General features: G+C 33.4%; 1 protein-coding gene across 4 annotated transcripts in view; it reads left to right on the plus strand.

Moving 5' to 3' along the window:
• Positions 1-3203: 3203 nt before the first annotated feature.
• The window catches only part of LOC111063362 (serine/threonine-protein kinase grp), a 52222-nt gene continuing 35474 nt past the window's right edge, over positions 3204-19951 (plus strand). Inside the window, exon 1 of one of the 4 annotated variants that reach the window (XM_039429253.1) lies at positions 3204-3360. The gene's annotated coding sequence lies outside the window, so the exon portion shown is untranslated. Of the gene's footprint in view, positions 3466-12860; positions 12883-16315; positions 16429-19951 lie in introns of those variants that run through there. The other 3 variants (XM_039429252.1, XM_039429255.1, XM_039429254.1) reach the window with 3 other exon arrangements.

The raw sequence follows: 19951 nt of genomic DNA on the forward strand, positions 1-19951 counted from the left end.
GAGACCTTCCCAATGCCTTTGCAATATAATATTATTTCAAGCCTACAAGCTTCACAACGATGATTCGGTGTACCGTGCCTTAACACACCAGCGTTGAGAAAGGTGATTTCAGGTTTTGAAAGTGTACAAGATATCAATATTCTCTGATATGGATATGTTCAACTTCTGTATTGAGGTGCACGTTATAATGGCAAAGGTGATAAAGATGAGAGAACAGCGTAGCCGATTTCTGCCATGATAAATTATATTCCTACAATGTTAAAAACTGATTTGGCAATGTTGCAGAGCTATAGAAAGATGGCGCAATCTGTTTTTTTGAAAGACAATCTGGCAACAGAACAAGAGAGAAAGATATAGCGCTATCCGCTTTGTTGAATGATAGACAAGGATAGTAACACCAATGTTAATCGAATATTGTCATTATAGCTTGGACCACACACTAAAATTACTGGTCCCAAAAATCCAAATTTGTGTTTGAAACATTCCCTCTAATCTCCTTTGTCAATAATTTTTTATTATCTAGTGTATAGTTCAATGTCTGGGAATCCATACTGTATATGAACTTTACATATTAGCATCACTCTTGCATGTCAAAAAACACCAATCTATGTTCTCAAGAATAGAGGAAGTGCACACCTACAATACTCGGGAGAGGACCAAATTGGATGTTCCACGCCGTCGACTGTCGATTAGGGATTGTTTTCTGGTGCTGGCAATCAAGATGTTCAACTGCCTGCCACACTCAGTGAAGGGGCGCTCACCTGCCGCGTTCAAGACACCCTATTAAGGTGGCTCATTGGAAGGAGCTTTTATTCTTTAAATGATTTTTCCAATGATGACTATGTTGATCTGTGACGCCGCCATCCATGTGTAAAATATTGATTCAACTTTTGACACGATTATCTGGGGAAGCCTGGTCATAATAATAATAATGGTTTTTGTTCATAGCACAGACATGCCACCAGGGCATGTCCATAAGGGAACACATCAAGATAATAATAAAAACAAGTCCTTAGATGGACAGTCAAAATGTTACAGAAAGTAAAAAAGAAACACAAAAAAATACAACCAAGCAGCAGGCAAATGTGCTGTTGCAAGAAGTAGCTACTTACAGTTGCCATGTCACATTCAAAAAATTCCCTCAAGAAGTAAAAGGGATTTTCATGCAGGAACGTCTTCAGTCTCCTCCTCAAGACCACCTCAGGCAAACCTCTGGCGGAAATGGGCAGCTTGTTCAGGATCCTCACCGGCTGGTAGGCCAAGCTGTTTTGAGTCCTCCCCAATCTACAGTAAGGGAGGTTCTGCCTGTTCCTGTTCCTGGCGTCATGCTGATGAAAGTCACCTCTGGTAGGCAAGGCAACAAGTCCCCGAAAAGCTGCAATAGCAGACCTGAAAATGTAGAGGTTGAAGACTGTCATAATGTGCTCCCTTACAAACAGTGGCTTGCAATTTGCCAGATAATCAGCCCCACATAAAATTTGTACAGCTTTCTTCTGCACCAGCAATATCCTTTTCACCTCGGTGGCACCACCCCACAGTGTAATACCATAAGCCATTACACTATGGAAGAAGGCAAAGTAGCACATTCGATGATGGGCCCCCGGGATGCAACCTCTCAGATTCCTCAGCAGGAACAGCACTCTATTGAGCCTGCAACAGACACCCTGAATGTGATCTCCCCAAGCAAGCATCAGCTTTATCCAATATCGATCACGATATTGGATAAATTGCAGAACTGAAGACTTCAAACTGATCACTAGGCCCGTATGCAGATACTCGGTTTGAATGGGAAAATGTCAGCTATTCGTACACCGCAGATGGAGCACATTAATATAAATGCAACTGTATCTACAAGCAAACATGGTTTAGTGTAAAATGTAGTATTAGCATATGCCCCTCAGGCAGCTGCAAGACACAGAAGAATACATAATATCCAACAAAGGCACAGCTCTTGTGGCCTATCACACCTAAGATATGGCATAACTGTCTGGGGATCCTCAGCTAAGGAAAACCTGGTGAGGATACTATGGGTACAAAAAAGGGCTACCTATATAAAACATAATAAGAGTTGACCCAATTGAGCACTGCTGAGCCCTTATCATGAAATATACAAAATCCTCACAGTTCATTTTTCATTCTAGAATCCATTATCCAAATGAAGAAATCAACTCAAGTTCTCAGATCAGACCGACAAATTCACAACACTAGAAACAGATCTCCCACATCAAGGACTCCAGAAGTACAGTAGGTCTCTCATCTACAACACCGGACCTCACCTCTGAAACCAGATGCCATCTAGCATAAAAAATACCGTAATCAAGCGTAACCTACACTAATATGTACAGTAGTAACATAGGTTACGATCCAAGACAGTAAACCCTTCATTAGGGATCTAGAGCACTACCTAAGGAATAGACCTTACTACAGCTGGGACGAGTTTGTAGACGAGCACACCTTAAACCATGAGGGATAAACGACACTAAAAATGGGAAGATGGAAGGTCGATTCTTGAAGGTCTGGCTGCTGGTGAAGACTGCAAAGTTAAAAAAGTAAGTAATTAAGTTTCCACCTTAAACAAAATTTTCTGAGTCGAAAAATGTTGTCTTACCATATTCTTCTATACCCTTTTCTTAGTATTCTTCATTGGCTGGACTGAATTAATTTGTGATATTCATACCGACTTACTCACTACATCTACTCACAGTTCGAGCAATTTCGACTTTCAATGCTGGTTGTGTCCAGACAGCTAGTGCTATGTAGTCCATTTATGCAGGTTGGATTAATTTTTGAAACATTCAATAATATTGCAAGAATATTGTCAAAAAAAGAGATAATTTTCTATGCTGATACTTCATCCCAGAAATACTCTATTTGAATAATTTTGATTCAAAAGTGTATATTGTATTGATTATGAATGGCATCACAGAAAGTACAATTTTTAGAAATATCAATATGAAAGACTCAATTTTTGTAAACAAATTAATATTTTATAATAATATTTCTTTCCAATTCAATAAATGTCTTTAATTTTCTATCAAATAAATTTTTAAATCGCCCGTCATAAATTAGTTAGTGAAAAAAAGCTTTTACTATTTGAAATACTCTTCTCATTCATGAATTATATCGTTTATAGGAATGAATAAAGGATTAGGTATAACTAAAGTAAGTTGATAATGCTAAAACATGTTTTTTTTGCAGATTTTCAATGAATTTGCCTGTGTCATTTTGCTCAATATGACGCCATTTGCTAGCCTCGGCGCGAAAACGATGTACAACGATGAGCGTGCAACCGTGCATCCCTTGAAAGCGGAGCCAGGAGCAGCAAAGCAGGAGTGACGAGCAAGGAGGACGGCCATGAGTGTGAGTGTTACCAGTAAAATTGCAAATTCATAAACTAATTTTACTAAATTTCACAATTTCTACTCAAATTTCAAACCATCTGAAGCTGTTTATCAATGTCGCTATGTAAGTTATTGACTATTTTTACAGAATTTTTACTTTTCCACCTTCCTTGAAGTCTATCTCCCGGGCGATGGCTCTGAAGAGCATTGTGGGAATGTTCCTTTTTGTTCGATTTCAATTGAATAGAATATTTTCTGTATTTTGCCTTCTTTTTTGACCGTTATCTTGTTTTTAAAATTTTATATTAGGATCTTTGTGCTCTGTATTGATTTCTTCCTTCATGGAAGGTGTGTCTGTTCTAAAAAATCATGTTTTTACGTGTTCGTCTAATCGTGTTAGCTAGCAAATTATTTTCATTGAGTATTCAACGCCTATTAACAATAGATTAATAAATATTGTAAGGCGTAATTATCCAGGCAAGTATGTATTATTTGATTACCTAATTATTTTTGAGAATTTATAATGGTTAGCCTAAATCAACGTGGTGCCACTAACCTTCATTGTAAAGTCTATTGTCTACCTATAACTCCCATTTCCTATACAAATACTTAATATTATTCACAAATAAGGCTTAAATTTCTGTACTAGAGATTGTTCTCTTATTAAATACAAACATTTTCATAAATTTTTCTGTCATTCTTTGCAAGTAAGAAGCCTATTCATGACCTAGCTTGTCCAAGCTGGTTTCATTAGGTAGGTTTTGTAGGTTGAGTATGGCTGTTGAAATTTAGGTATAATTTTCCCAAAATCCATTTTCCAGTTTTATTTTCAAAACTATTTTTGAATATTTCAGCATTCTAAAAAGTATTGGGATGTCTAATAAAGTTACTTTTTGAGAGAGTGAATATCAATTACATAGGACTACTCTTGAATATTGTTATAGCTTTAATTCTAAAATTTAACGCATTCATTAGAAATAATATCAAGAAATTTGAAACAGTTTTTCTTGTTTAACCTTTATCGTAGGCTAAAAAGTGATTTGGTTTATAGCTCTCACTTGAAACAAATTAATACTAGGCCTGTAAACTACGCAGTGTTAGGTTAGGATTAAATTTTCTCAATTTAATGTTGATTGGATCATCGTCTTTTTTACTAAATAATTTACACAACAAACATTGGTAATAAAAGGACAATAAATTATTAATTTCTTTTAATAGGCCTATTAAAAGAAATTTATATAGAGCAATTGGCATATTTCACAAAAATAAATTGAAATTTGTGTAGCTAAGCAGTTATGCAAGTATAGGACTTGTTGAATCCCAGAATAATAAAGCCAAGAACATACCTAACTACAACAATGATTTCAGATTTTTAAGTGGGTCTATTGGAATTGGTGAAATGATTAAACACGATATTACAGAGCATTGGGTTATGATCTCCACTCAGTGATTTCAACCAAATATCTGATCACCAAATCAATCGTCAGTGTATTTTTATGTAGGCTAATTCGTTCAAGCTCTCATTAAAAATATATCTTCACTCCTACTAAATTTTTTATTCTAAACGTTAATTAATTGGGGAATATTCCATATTCAACATTGAACTAATTCATTTTGTGTGTAAATTATTTTAGTAAAAACTGGAGATCCAATTCTTTATTTGTACTAGCCTATCACATATCTAGTGCCTTTGAATATTTAGAAACAGTTTTGTGCCAGAACCAAATTGTTTCTATATCATACTAATTCTCCCTGCGTGTAATAAGAAAGTTATAGTTGTAGACATCATTTTCCAATGAGTAATTTCAAAAGTATGATAAATGGGTAGTCATTGTAGATGAACTGAAATATGGATTAAATTATGTCGCCCTTCAGACAATATCCACATGGATTTGTCTGTCAAGAAGAGAGGAATTTCTGTTTCTCTTTCCAAATATCGTGTTTGTGACTGTTCTAATAAATAAATAAAATACAATTTTCAAGTGGTTTTAAACCCTAACAATTTCACGATTTTGGTGTCTCTTACAGTAGGTACTCATTATAAGTTATCCTTCAGTATTTAGATGAATTTTCTAACTTGAATGTGTGATCACATTAATTTCGTATATGTGCAAGTGGCCGTTTAGTTATGCATTACTAACTTTAATCAGGTGCTAACTTTATAACAAAGGGTTTAATCACATTGTTTGCGAATTGCGTGCTTATGCATGGCCAAGCGTGCAGATGAGAAACAAAATTTGGAAAGAACAAGAGGAACATCACACTAAATGCGTGCATTTGCTGGTTGCGTACAGTGTGAACAGCTATACATGCAAGTCATAACGTGTTTTAATGGTACTTTCCAATTTCGTTTTTCTGCTCATGCGTGATCTGACTTGATCATGTTATCGCACTCAATCTGATCACACCTTAAATAATAAATTTTATTCCTCAGTAAAGAAAGTGAACAAAAGTACAAACAAAAAAGAAAACATAAGCTTCTGTGAAATTAGAACAATTATGTACTTACAATAATATATATTCTAAATACAGAGTTATCATAAAAGAATGGTGCGGTTTCGAACATGGTTTAAAGAAAAACCAAATTACTTACAGTTGATGTTGTTTATTCATCTAATTTGTCGTCCCAGGCAGTTTTTTACATAATTGATAAATTTAAATATGTGCGCCTTTAGTCGTTCGACAAAATATCCAAACAATAATCAATTTCTCTCCAAACATTCGCTAACATTTCATTGGTTATGGTTGTCATTGCTTCATTAATCCTGTTTTTAAGTGGTTCAGGTAGATTTTTTCTTGTAAATTAACATCAAAAACATTGTTTATTCACAAGAAATCGCGAACTGAACCACTTTAAAACAGGATTAAAGAACCAATGACAACCATAATCGAAGAAATGTTATCGAATGTTAAGAGAGAAATTTATTATCGTTTGGACATTCGTCGAGCGACTAAGGGCGCACTTATTGAAAGTTATTAATCATGTAAAAAAAACTGTTTCAGACGACAAATTAGGTTAATAAAAAACATTAACTGTAAGTAATAAGGTTTTTCTTTAAACAATGTTCGAAACCGCACCATTCTTTTATGATAACCCTGTATAATCTCTAAATTTACTGAGAAAGACACTCCCGAGAAATTTCTATGTGGGAGATGCCATCAAAGAGCAATATCTTCAATTATTTTTGTTTTATTTTATCACTTCTAATAGTCTGTTTGACTGAAGTATTTTCGATTCTATTTCGATAAAGTGTTGTAATTTCATTTGCATAAAAAATATGATATACAAAACTGAGGGTGATGCCCACATAAGTTATCAGGCTGGGCGTACACCGGTTAGTCAAGACAAGACAAGCCACGTTTAGTCACAATACTTCACATAGTTGCTTATGAAGGCATGTCTAATTGCAATGACTTGGGCTAGGCACACACCAGTTAGTCAAGATAAGACAAGCCACGTTCAGTCACAATACTTCACATAGTTGCTTATGAAGACATGTCTAATTGCAATGACTTGGGCTAGGCACATACCAGTTAGTCAAGATCAGACAAGCCACGTTTAGTCACAATACTTCACATAGTTGCTTATGAAGTCATGTCTAATTGCAATGACTTGGGCTAGGCACACACCAGTTAGTCGAGATAAGACAAGCCACGTTTAGTCACAATACTTCACATAGTTGCTTATGAAGACATGTCTAATTGCAATGACTTGAGCTAGGCACACACCGGTTAGTCAAGATAAGACATGTCTTTATAAGCAACTATGTGAAGTATTGTGACTAAATGTGACTAGTCTTGACTAATCGGTGAACGCCCAGCCTTAGGCTTGAGCGTGGGTAATGAGTGAGAGGGATGATTATGAGAGATGACGACTACTTTTTAGGTAATCTGGACCGACGGCTTATCGTCTCCTCCGAAAGACGGGTATGCTTGTCTAGGAAAGACCTGGATAAACATATACTTGTCTATTGTGAGATAATTGGTATGATGCGTTCATGTGCACATGCACGTCAGATCATGCATGAGCCAACAAACAAAATTTGGAAAGAGCCATTGAAATGCGTTGTGACTTATCTGTAGCTGCTTACACTGGATCCTACCAGCAAGTGTGAGTGTTCCTATTGCACTTACAGATTTTTTTCTTATCTGCGCGCTTGGGCATGCAATTCGCAAACAATGTGATTATACCCTTTTTTATAAAGTCAGCTCCTGATTAAAATTGTTTTGCTATCCTTCTCTGTCATTAGATGAAGCAGATATCACTATCCTTTTCCAACTCCGCACTATTGTCGAATTCTTAACTTCGTAGAAACAGGTTATAATGAATAATTATCAAAATATTCAATCTCAATTATAAAAATGTATTATTAAATCTTGAAAATACTTAAAATTTATTGATGAATAGAATAGGCCTACATTTCAAATCAATATCAACAATTAATATCAGATTAACCTTCCGGAAGTCGCGCTGTTGTAAAAAGTACAACAGTTTCAGTTTTTTCACAGTGATCCGTGGCCTAGTGGATAGAGTGCTTGCGTAGCAGCATAGAGATCCCGGGTTCAAACCCTCTCAATATCAAACGTTTTTTAACCAGATCACTCCCGTGTTTTCGGATGGGCACGTTAAATTGTCGGTCCCGGCTGAAGTATGACAGTCGTAAGGCCCATTGACGGCTTAAATTATATATTCAGGCGGTGGGACCTTCCCGCAAGGGACTCCCCACCAACAAACGCCATACAAATTTACTTTTTTCAGTTTTTTCGCTGCACAAAACTATTGAATGGGGTGGTGTCAGTGATTGAGTCACCTATGCATTCCAAAACTTTCCCACATCACTCCACTGAGTTGCAGTATCAACCGAGCAATGGTTCAGTCTTTAGGTACCATTTAGTCGCAACTGTGCATAAGATAGGGAAAGACTGTATACGGGGACTGTAAACGAACCAATGTAACACAGAATTGATGGCTTTGCTTGATGTACCTTATTGGGCTATGGAATGGTAACTATCCAAATGTTCATAGGCGTAAAATAATCCAAGAAGATGGAAAAAGTAATTATACGATTAATTAATATGTTTTGACAGTAAACAGAGTACATAACACTTGGTAAATTGGATGTTGTAAAAAATACAACACGTGACTGCTCGTGTGATTGAGTAGGGTGCGACTACCGGAAGGTTAAAATAATTAAGGACTGAAACTTTTGTGAAGTGAACAACTACAAGACTTGACCTATTTCGGACTATTTGTAACCTTATCTAAATTTGGGAGAGGAATAACACAAGGTTACCTTATTTTTTCTCTCCCTATCATTTTGATTATGTGATTATTGTATGAATCAATAATTGAATAAAAACACAAATATGTTGTCAAATTCTACACAGTTTTATTGGGTACACGAGCATGGTTTCGTGAACACACCGGTCACATTTTCAAGTTGTGAACCGAATAAAACTGTAGAATTCAACAACATATGTGTGTTTTTATTCAATTATCGAACGGTTCTACAATATTGACAATGACTCAGTCGACTTTTATGAATCAATAACTTTGTGGATAACATTACAACGTTGTAATTTAGAAGGCGGTGGAAAATAAAAGTGGTAACGATGCTTTCCTATCTTTACAATGGAATAGTTATGTTCCACATGGATCTCAGTAATATTCTACTATCATTATTGTCTGCGTGTTTTTACTATTCTAGAAGATAATGCTGTTTAATGCCACTATCTATGCATTTCCTGCTCTACATAATTATTTAGTGACCACTCTAGTCCCAAGTGTCTAATAATTCATTTCGTTCGCCCGTATTGTCTACTTCTATTGCCATTCTTTGCATGATGCATGATATGAATCATTCGTGTAAATTATCTTGGTTATTGCGAATATATTACTTACACCATCTCACCCAGTTTCATTCCGGTATTACAATCAGTTTTGAGATTGATTGCTGAAAGGATATTCTCAAGACACGTGAAACTCCAACCTTATGTTGGACTTTGTCACCTATAAATTTGGAAGAAAAATAGCACAAGGACTACCTTATTATTTTATCTTTCAATGTTATTACATTAGTGTCATTTGCATTGTGAATAAATAAAATAAATTTTAGTAAAGTCCACGTTATAATTACAGTATTTGAATAACATATTATATATTAATTAAAATATTTTCATGTATAGGCCTACTATATTCTCAACAAGACACATTCTAGTTGACCGAGCGAAGTGAGGTCTAAGATTCAAGTCTACGGTTTGGCATTTCTCTTGATGTTTATATGTTTATATGTTGCGCATTTACGGCGAAACGCGGTAATATATTTCCATGAAATTTGACAGGTATGTTCCTTTTTTAATTGCACGTCGACGTATATACAAGGTTTTTGGAAATTTTGCATTTCAAGGATAATATAAAAGGGAAAAGGAGTCTCCTTCATACGCCAATATTAGAGTAAAAATCAGATTAAAGAATTATTCATCATAAATCAGCTGACAAGTGATTACACAGATGTGTGGAGAAGCCAGTCTATTGCTGTATTCCCATAAGGTCTACAGTTTCAATCAGGTACTTGTGGATGAGAATACTGCGTGAGGTCTACTGTTCACATATCTACTAGTAAAGTCCACGAGTCCACGTTATAATGACAGTATTTGAATAACATTGGTGTTGTTATCCTTGTCTACCATTCGACAAAGCAGATAGCGCTATCCTTTTCCAGCTCCACAACGTTGTTAGATCGTAGTATAACAGTGAAGAACATTCAACAAAAATATCCAATCTCAATTATAAGGATGCATTATTCATCATTGAAAATTTTATATTTTCTTAACGAATAAAATGTAATTACTTTGAGAAATTAATTACGACATAGCAGTCAGGTATTTATATAAATAAAAGCAATTAGCTCTTCTTCTTACATTAGAGTAGCGCTTTCGTATACTAGGCTCTTCATCAACACTCTCATCACAGATTGTTGATGAAGGGCCTAGTGTCCGAAAGCGCTACACTAATGTAAGAAGAAGAGCTAATAGCTTTTATTTATATAAATACCTTACTGCTATGTCGTAATTAATTGTTCAAAGTGATCATTTAACAAGCAGTTCGTAATGGAATCAAACATTGAAGAAAATGTAATTTATTATTTTAAACCAGAATGAACAGTAGTAGTATTACATCAGATATCAGCTATCCTCTGTAGAAGGCAGTGACATGGCAGAAAATCGGCAACGCTTCTCTCCTATCTTTTTCAACTGTTATTATAACGTGAACATCGCTGTAGACATTTATCGGATTCGTGATGTATTGAATCCATGCTGGCACTATCCTCTTCCAAAAATGGATCTATGACAAGAAATGAAATTTATTGAACAAAGTAATCTTTAATAATCCTAGAAATAAATGCAAGATGCATCGATAATCTGGCTGGTTTTAGGTTGGTAATTCTGTGTTATTAATATTAAAATATACAACACATGAAAAGAGTGAACAAATTCTGAATATTCTGATGATATGCATGGAGGAGAAAGCTCGCATATTCTTGTTCAATAATATTGTTCAGTAATTTCAAGTAATTACACGTTGTTTTCATGTACTGTCTAATATTAAAATAGCTCTGGATCAGCTTGAAGATATTTATTTTATAAATAGAAATATAATCTCAGTACCCTTTTAAATTATTTTTTTGTGACAACATGTTTCGAACATTCATAAAAGTTCAATCAAACTTTATTCAAAATTCAATTGCCTTATAGCTATCATTTCGATAAACATGAATCAAATAAAAATATAAATTTCAGTACCCTTTTAAATTATTTTTTGGCACAACATGTCCGAAACATGAGATTTATATTTCTATTTATTTTATTTGATTCATGTTCATCGAAATGATAGCTATTAATTGAAATTAAAATAAATTTTGATTGAGCTATTATGAACAGAAAGTAACGATAAGTCACATACTTCATATCTTTAATTATTTATTAATACTTATACTTAGTTGCAGTGATAGTAGTTTTAATTTTTCTGCTCAAAATTTTCAAGTTTATTTCAATATTATTGGAACTTTCGGATTGTTTAGTGTTATTTCCGGCTCTTATCAACCCTTCGAAATTCAAAATCCATCAGTCATATCTCGAATACGTATTCTCTGAGTGTTAATCTTTGGTGAAAACAGAAATTTTAAACTTAACCTCACTTTGGACTATTTATGTGCCAAAATCAAGGAATTGAAGAAGTTTTGGGCAATTGCCTGTTTCTCTTTCCAAATATCGTGTTTGTGACTGTTCTAAATACTTGATCATTTGTTTAAATCATAGGCCGTCACAACAAAGTTTGTCATAGTTGGGCTGGTAACAGTCACCTAATATCATTAGGTCAACTATGACAAACTTTACCTATATTATTAATATAGTTAATATTAATATTACCTATTAATATAATATAGGCAAACCGTACCTAATATTATTAGGTGACTGTTATGTGTCCAACTATGACAAACTTTCTTGGGACTTTCTTATATTATAAGCTGGAATCTGTAATGAATACAGTATTTGGTATAGAATAATACAAAGTATTTTCAACTATAACAAACTCTCATGGGACTTTCTTCATTTCATTTATTGTATAAAATACTATAATCATAATACAATTATGACATTGGAGGAAAAACTAGGCTTAGCCTGTACTATTTCTCTCCAAAAATTTTGATAAAATGTTAATGTTGTCCAAAAGATAAGGTTATGTAATCACACACTGCTTCGTCACTTGATTTTCGGTCCAGGAATGATGATTTGACTTATATTATAAGCTTGAATCTGTAATGAATATAGTATTTGGTATATAATAATACAAAGTATTTTCAACTATAACAAACTTTCATGGGACTTTCTTATATTATAAGCTTGAATCTGTAATGAATACAGTATTTGGTATATAATAATACAAAGTATTTTCAACTATAACAAACTTTCATGGGTCTTTCTTATATTATAAGCTTGAATCTGTAATGAATACAGTATTTGGTATAGAATAATACAAAGTATTTTCAACTATAACAAACTTTCATGGGACTTTCTTATATTATAAGCTTGAATCTGTAATGAATACAGTATTTGGTATATGATAATACAAAGTATTTTGATATAATGATTGAGTGGTCGAGGATCAAACTTTCACTGGCATTTATTTTATTTATAGTTTGGAAAGTATGTTGGTCACTTTAGGTTTGAATTTGTGAAATGAACAGCATTCATGCTAATTTAATGATGGTGGTTTTGTATCGAGTTATGATTTACAGTGGCACGATGTGCTGAATAATAGCTGATGTCATGTCATTCAATTTAAGTGGAATAGCGGAATGTGCATATTTCACAAACAGTCCTAGTTGCATTAATTTCTTGAGAATCATTGTGCTGTAATGCAATATTCCTTACTAGAATAATTCCACTCGGATTCAGTGCTATGTCTAGCAAGCCTAGTTTCCAATAATCTGAATACTGACGCTCGTTATTTCTAATACATTGGTCGCCATTTTGCAAGGTAAATCACGTTTCATGTTTTATCATTCTGAGAAACTGTTGAGGTCGATATCTTGCTTTAGAAAACTTTTTAATGTGGTTTAGGATAATAGACAATATAAAGACTTGAATTACAATAATAATTACTGCTAATACTGAAACAATTATATCCGACACGTTGTTGAATATTCAAACTACTTTCCTAATTGAGTTTTCTTCATAAAATCTAGTGATTTTGAGTTATTTTTTAGTGATTACTAATTATCTAGTTACTAACTAGTAACTAGTTATTATCAACTAATAATCTAGATAATCTTGTGATTTTTGTTAGGCCTATTATTAGTAACTAGTTATTAAACTAATAATCTAGATAATCTAGTAATTTTTGTTAGGCCTATTATTTAGTAGCTAGTTATTACCATAGAGAAACAATAGCGTAAGTATATAGGACATTTATGGTATAGGACATTTATGTCGCAACTTTTACTGTTATCTCAAGCCGAATACTGATGATTATTGTCGAATTTTACTGTTTTGTTGGGGTGAGAGTGTATGAACGGCACAATATGAGAGACTACCAGTGTCATACAGCTTCACAGGAAAAAAATACGTGGACTATCAGCTTGAGATAACAGTAAAAGTTGCGACATAAACGCCCTATACCATGGGATATCAACTTACGCTATTGTTTCTCTAAGTTATTACTAACTAATAATCAAGTTAATCTAGTGATTTTTGTTAGGGCTATTATTTTCCATAACAACAGTTCAAAGAGAATAGTTTCACAATAGGGCTACTCTTGAATAAAAATGAAAAAATGAAATCTTTGAGTACCCTTTTTTAAAATTGTTTTTTTACAATTTAAAAAAAAGGTAGCCTACTTGAATTTTTATATTTTATTTCTAGTTTCACAATTTATTGAATAATTGAAAATATATTTCAGTAGCTGATCTGTTTGTAGCTTAAAGCTGCGTTTACACCAAAGTTATTAACAAAATGTTAATAACTTATTCCTTATAGATTCTATTAGATTGAACGGAACTTGACAAACACTTATGTTCATCATGTGTATGATAAGTTATATTCAATCTAATAGCAACTATAAGGATTAAGTAATTAACATTTTGTTAGTAACTTTGGTGTAAACGCGGCTTTATTTACAAATAAATCAAAGTGGGGAAAATCTGGCTTTATTCTTCCTATTTATTTCTTAACAAATTTTATAAGTTTTATTACTGAAAATTCATAGATAATTATTTAAGTATTCGTAATTCTATCAAACCGTTTATGATTATTTATCTCAAATTTTTTAGTTGTCCTGTGCAATCAGGTATCTATTGAGCACAAGCTTCAAGGTTCGGTTTTCTATCGAATTAGTTGTGTTTTATTTCTGGTTCAAAATGTTTCTTAATAACTCAATATTTTCAATTCTGGGGAGTTTATTGAATGTAATCATTCTATTATATTCGGTTTTTATTCAAATCAAATTCAAAATTTCTAGTTTTCTTTCTGGACTGAAAAGAGGACTCAAATCAATTCAAGTGGATAGCATAACCTATCATTTTTATTCATTCATAACTCTACCTTCATTGTATTATCATTCATCCCATCATCATCACTAGGCTTAAAATACTTCTAGAAAGTCGCCTTTGTAAAATAATAAATAAATAAGTAAAAGTGCAAATTAAAAAAAAAAGTGTGAGAGGCAGGGAAAGAAACCAAAAAAAAATATCTAATATTCGTGATTTTTTAGAAAAATTCTATTATCTTTTATTAATAATTTTTCAAATGTTTAATATCACAATCGATAATTATTTATCAATATGATTCATAAGATATCACCTGAAAGAGGAAAGCTAAGCTTGTACTATTCCCCTTTCAAATTGTAAGGCTAGGTACACACCAGTTAGTCAAGAAAAGACAAGACACGTTTAGTCACAATACTTCACATAGTTGCTTATGAAGACATGTCTAATTGCACTGACTAATCGGTGTGTGCTGCTTCAATTAGAATGGAAATTATATTTTCACTGTGGCAATCACTTTCAATGAGAATTAACCTGAAGATGGAGAATTAGGCTGGTCACACACCGATTAGTCAAGATAAGACTAGACACGTTTAGTCACAATACTTCACATTGTTGCTTATGACGCAACTCACACTGATTAGTCATTGCAATTAGACATGACTCCATAAGCAACTATGTGAAGTATTGTGACTAAACGTGTCTAGTCTTGTCTTGACTAATCGGTGTGTGCCCACCCTGATGGTAACGAAGTTCTAAGGGCTATGTGTATGTGACACACTTCACATTTCTGGTCCGAGAATATTCCTTAAGAATAATTATTGACTAGTGATAAAAATTTTGAATTCACTAATGTTGTTAAAAAGCTGAAAAATAGTTGAAAGTTTGATAATTTCAATAATATGGAATTTACAACAAAATTTCCTCGGCTGTGTTGTATGAATCTATTACAAGAATTAATTGCAAAGTCACACATTCCACATTTCCTGGTATAATTATTTTTATTGAAACCTGACTATTTCTATGTACTCTGGAAATTTAGCTTACGAATTCAATCATAAATATTATCCAATATTATTGATGAAGTATTTATCAAGCTCTTTCAATAAGTATATTGTCATAGCCACCTCTAATACAAGGCCGCGGCCTACGATATTGCAACGTCGCAGTGAATGAAGGCCTAGAATCGAATACATGATTGGTGAAAAATATTTTTAAAAAATACCAGCTGATCTTTTTCACCAATCATGTATTAGATTCTAGGCCTACACTGCGACGTTGCAATATCGTAGGCTGCGGCCTTGTATTAGAGGTGGCTATGATATTGTTCGTTCAAGACTATAATACTTGTAGTTGATTATTTGTTCCATAATTCGGCAGTTCTATCCTTCTGGCTTATACACGTACGGAATAGGAAAATTATGTTTGACGCATCATCACGTCTGATCTATTGGACTGATTAACTTGAACATTTGCATAAAGATTCTTAATTAACCGAGGCTGGTTATAGCCCTATTTTCAATTCTTCAAGACTTCATTACGTCAAGCTTTCAGTTTTTCAAGTTTTAAAAAAGATCCTTGCGGAGCACGGGTTACCTGCTAGTGCTTAATAAATGATTTTGCTTTTATGAGTAATCCACTTTCATTTATTCTATTTTGAATTCCAATTATATTGCTATTTTTGTCAAGTTTATGTGAATTATGGTGCACGGCAATTTAAAAATTGTTGAAAATAATAGTAAAAATAATTTCAGATTGAATACAAATTAAACAATTGATGAAAGAGGGCTTGCTCGTTCAAGAAACTTGATAAAATGTGGTTTATCAACTGACGAAGAATGCTATCTATTGACCGTTTTCGATAACAGCTTGTGGCGTTCGGTTTACTTAATCTTAAACTGTAGATAACAGCTTTTCATGTCGGTGTTTGATTATTCGAATGGATTGTTCATTTAAACAGAAATTTTACGATCGTGAATAGTACTGTGAAACGTGTTGTAGACTAATCTTGTATTTCAACATTTTTATAAAATATTGTCTTGGTGAGTCATGTATCAAGCAATTACTTTCAGTTTAATAATTTATTATTACATGTCTTCTAAAATACAGAAAATTAGTGTCACAGTGGCTCAAGAACAGAGCATTTTATAGTCTTGGAGAATATTTTGATATGTGATTCCTCTTCTAAAATACAGAAAAGTAGTGTCACAGTGGCTCAAAAACTGAGCATTTTATAGTCTTGGAGAATTTTTATACGTGTATACGAGAACTTTTATACCTGTATACGTATTACGTTTATACGTATTTTTATACGTGTTATTGGGCAGTGTAGATTGATTTTTATGCTCTGAAGCTTAATGTACTTTATTATATCTAACAGCGAATAAATATTCTACTCTATTCCATTAATAGAAATTTCTGATTGCAGTTTCATATCTGGGAAAACAGTTTTAATTATGTTGTTGTATTTAATGTCCTAGTGTTACATAACTCAACAATAATCATGGATTTCTGTAAGCACTATGCATTTTTCTACCTCGTTTATCGAAATCGAAAGTTATAGATTTTTAATCATTTTTTTATTAACAGTAAAATGTTTCTTTTTAGCTTTAGTTAAAGTATAGAGATTTATCTCTTAAATTAAGTCGAAATTAATTGTAGTTTTACTTCTTTACTATTTTAAGAGAAACAAGTTTGTACCTTTTAATTTTAATGAGTTGAATGTCTTGAAAGTTTCAGGAAAACAATAATCTCCAAGGCCCGGTTGCACAACAGCCGGTTAAATATTTCAACCGTGATTAATTTCACGAGAACCAATCAGAGAAGGCGTTTTTGAAAAGACGGCTTCTCTGATTGGTTCTCGTGGAATTAACCACGGTTAAAATTTAACCGGCTGTGGTGCAACCGGCACTAAGTAGTTGAAATTAGGCTCAGTTTAACAACGGATGTGTTATAAGATAGAAAGCATTGTTGACATTATTTCTTGGTGTTCTGTCTAAAATGGTTAGTTCCGGTTGCATAACTACAGTGAGGTTCACGTTATAATGACAGTATTTGATTAACATTGATTTTGCTTTCCTTGTTTGTCATTCGACAAAGCAGACAGCGCTATCCTTTTCTACCTCTGCAAAGGTTCCAGATCGTAAAAATATAGATATGTGGAATAGAATTATAGTACTCTTTAAAATTAATAAAATAATAAAACAAGAATACAAATTGTAATTTCTAGTTTCGGTGATCGTTACACCATCGTCACATTATAAAAATAAATTTCCAATAAATGTTTATTAATAGTTTTATTTTAAATAACCTGACGTTGGTGTAATTACTTAAACTATTAGTTACGATTTCTATTCTTGTTTTATTATTTTTACTTTCCTTGACTTATTACCATAGGTGAGGAAAGTATTGCTTTCCAAAAAAAAAATTAAGGTACCCTAACTTCATGTTTTCTATACGTTTCAAGGTCCCCTGAGTCCAAAAACATGATTTTTAGGTGTTGGTCTGTGTGTGTGTGTGTCTGTATGTGTGTATGTCTGTGAACACGATAACTCCATTCCTAATTAACCGATTGACTTGAAAATTTAAACTTAAGGTCCTTATACCATAAGGATCTGACAATAAGAAATTCAATAAAATTCAATTGAAGATGGCGGAAAAAATGTCGGATAATTACTAAAAAAAAACATGTTTTTCACGTTTTTCTCGAAAACGGCTCTAACGATTTTCTTCAAATTTATACCATGGATAGCTATTTATAAGCCCTATCAACTGACATGAGACTCATTTCTGGGAAAATTCCAGGAGCTCCGTGATATTCATGAGAAAAATGGCGGATAATGACTAAAAAACCATGTTTTTCACGGTTTTCTCGAAAACGGTTTCAACGATTTCCTTCAAATTCATGCCATAGATAGCTATTTATAAGCTCTATCAACTGACATGAGTCTCATTTCTGTGAAAATTGCAGGAGTTCCGTAATATTCCTGAGAAGAATGAATTTTGTTAAATTTCTATCACGATTTTCTCGAAAATGACTTGACCGATTTTTTTCAAATTCATACCCTGTATAGTTATATATCAGCTCTATTAACTGGAATGAGTCTCCTCCCTGAGAAACTAATAGGGGGTCCCACCCATCCCTGAGAAATTTGTAACCTCTTTCTCGTGCGTGAAGTGGGTAGGTAGAGCAGTTTATTCAAAAGAACACATGTCGATATTTTATTTGTCGAACAGCTGTCTGTTTTGACAACTTTAAAAAAATCCTGAAATTTCATAATTCAAACAAAGGAAAATGTACTCTGAACACAATAACAATAGTATAATCGTAATTATTTAGCCGCCAATTGGCATAATGTTATTCCCCTAAAATTATCCTCGTTTAAGAATGAGGCTTATAGATCAATGAACAAGGAAAGTTGTGTGAGTGTACCACACCAGATTTTTAAAGGGTAGGCTACTATAATTCTTTTCTACACATCTATATTTCTACGATCTGGAAACTTTGCAGAGCTAGAGAAGGATAGCGCTATCTGCTTTGAGTATTGAGTATACTGCTTTAGAAAGTAGCCATGAATTCATACATTTTAAAAGATATGTAGAAATATAATTAACAGAATATTTAATCTCAATAATTATGAAAATTTATTATTAAATTCGTTGAAAGATATATTTTCTGACGAATAGAATATAATTGGTTATCTTTAACAAGAATGAACAGTTGATAATATAAACCGGTATCAGCCATCCTCTATAGAAAGCAGCGACAAGGCAGAGAATCGGCAACGCTGCTCTTCCATCTTTCTCCACTGCCATTATAACGTGGACTTCACTATATTTGCTACAAGATAAGCTCTTAGGCCCGATTGCACAAAAGCTGGTTAAATTTTAACCGTGAATAGTTTCTCAAGTTTTTTTTTGAAAAGACGGCTTCTTTGATTGGTATCTACTCGTGGAATTGATCACGATTAAAATTTAACCGGCTTTTGTGCAACCGGGACTTGTTGTTGTAGTTAATGACGTGCTCTTTCGACCTCTCGTGGAATTAATCACTATTAAAATTTAACCGGCTTTTTTGCAACCGGAACTTGTTGTAGTTAATGACGTGCTCTTTCGACCTCTTACTATACCTAAGTTTAGTAGGTGATAAAAAAGCAGAAATTGATCTTCTTAGGTTAAACTATCAGTTTGTTTTATAATATTTATATTCTTAATTTTTTATTAGGCTGGTCATGGGAATCAACCTGAATACGGAGACTTAGGCTGGTCACACACCGATTAGTCAAGACAAGACTAGTCACATTTAGTCACAATACTTCACATAGTTGCTTATGGAGTCATGTCTAATTGCAATGACTAATCAGTGTGTGTTGCGTCATAAGAAACAATGTGAAGTATTGTGACTAAACGTGTCTAGTCTTGTCTTGACTAATCGGTGTGTGACCAACCTAAGTCTCAGGTTGATTTCCATTGAAAGTGATTGCCACAGTGAAGATATAATTTCCATGAACTCTAATTGGACTATCCCCACTCAACACGACGTATGTGAATAGTCCCATTATAACT

Source organism: Nilaparvata lugens, chromosome 5 (genome assembly GCF_014356525.2).
Source record: "Nilaparvata lugens isolate BPH chromosome 5, ASM1435652v1, whole genome shotgun sequence".
Taxonomy (NCBI): Eukaryota; Metazoa; Arthropoda; class Insecta; order Hemiptera; family Delphacidae; genus Nilaparvata; species Nilaparvata lugens.